The sequence below is a fragment of the Ochotona curzoniae genome, unplaced genomic scaffold, assembly GCF_017591425.1.
Source record: "Ochotona curzoniae isolate NIBS_2020 unplaced genomic scaffold, NIBS_Ocur_1.0 contig_2981, whole genome shotgun sequence".
In the NCBI taxonomy this organism is placed as follows: Eukaryota; Metazoa; Chordata; class Mammalia; order Lagomorpha; family Ochotonidae; genus Ochotona; species Ochotona curzoniae.
The window spans coordinates 204,111-205,664 of NW_024465672.1; the positions used below are offsets into that span (position 1 = coordinate 204,111).

Sequence of the window (1,554 nt, forward strand, 5' to 3'; positions counted from 1 at the left end):
ATTCTGTTTGGGACACCATTAGTCACAGAGCCAAAAAAGAAAATGAAAAAGTCTGTGGGAGGATGCTTGAGTCTAACAACTGTTACCTTTCATCCATATTATTCTCCAATCCAGTTAAGAGTGAAATGTCGGAGACTGGGGAGAGGTCGGCGGAGGCCGGCGTCGGGCCGGGGTCGACGGGAAGGCTGATCGTAGGCGCGGGGTCTCGGGCCTAGAGGGTCCAGGGTTGGCAGCGACGGCTTTGAGCCCCAGGTCTCCTCGAGGAATTGAGAGCCGAGTAAGTGGACACCGCGCCGGGAGGCGAAGGGCCCGCCCGACCCTAGCGGCTCCGAGCCCTCTCTGTGTCTTCCCGGAAAGTTGAAGGAGAACCTTTGGCTCCTTGGCCGGTGGACATACCTGTCGCTCTTACCTGGGCGCTCCCCGAGGCGGGGGCGAGGGGAGTGGACGTCGCCTCTTTCTCGAAGCTTCTCCTCCAAGGTCTCCCTGGAGAGATGAGCTGCACGATTGAGAAGGCGCTTGCTGATGCGAAAGCTCTTGTGGAAAGGCTGAGAGACCACGATGACGCAGCAGAGTCTCTCATTGAGCAGACCACGGCCCTCAACAAGCGAGTGGAAGCCATGAAGCAGTATCAGGAAGAAATTCAAGAACTTAATGAAGTTGCAAGACATCGGCCCCGCTCCACATTAGTAATGGGAATCCAGCAGGAAAACAGATCAGAGAACTGCAACAAGAGAACAAAGAATTGCGTACATCTCTGGAAGAACATCAGTCTGCCTTGGAACTTATCATGAGCAAGTATCGAGAACAAATGTTTAGGTTGCTAATGGCTAGCAAAAAAGATGACCCAGGAATAATAACGAAGTTAAAAGAACAGCACTCCAAGGAGCTGCAAGCACATGTGGACCGATAACTGAAATGGCCGCAGTGATGAGGAAAGCTATTGAGATTGACGGGCAACAGGGCTGCAAAGAACAGGAACGGATACTTCAACTTGAATAAGAAAACAAAGGCCTCAGAGAGATCCTTCAAATAACTCGAGAATCCTTTTTGAACCTGAGAAAAGACGAAGTGACAGAAAGTACAACACTGTCAGCATTGGTGACCAGCAGTGACCTGAGTCTGAGGAAGAGCTGAAATGTCCCCAATTGCCAGGAACTAGCCATGCACCCGTGAGCCACTGAGCAGTCCCTTTGTCTGTCTACAACATGTTCAGAACATAGGCTTAGAGACAGCAACCAAGAAATAGTCGTGACTCCATGCAGAACCCAACTGAGGAGTCAGGACTGACCTGTGACCCGCAAGGGAGCAGCTTCCCCACCTGCTGAGCGGATCAGGACCTTTCCACATTGGTGGGTGCACTTCAATAAACCTGACTATTCCCCATGAGTGGGAATCCACAGAACTCTCACCATGGAAAATAGACATATTTCTGCTGTAGTTCTAGGAGATTCTCTTCCTAAAGTTTACTTTCCTGTTTGGTGTCACAAGTTAAACAACATATCAACCATGAGACTTCAGCTTTAATTATTTTGTTTCCCCATTTTTTTTCCCAAA

The 1,554-nt window shown here is 49.9% G+C and overlaps 1 pseudogene; it reads left to right on the forward strand.

Moving 5' to 3' along the window:
* The first annotated feature begins 215 nt into the window (after nucleotides 1–215).
* On the forward strand, nucleotides 216–1,343 carry LOC121155657 (annotated as a pseudogene).
* The last annotated feature ends 211 nt before the right edge of the window (nucleotides 1,344–1,554 follow it).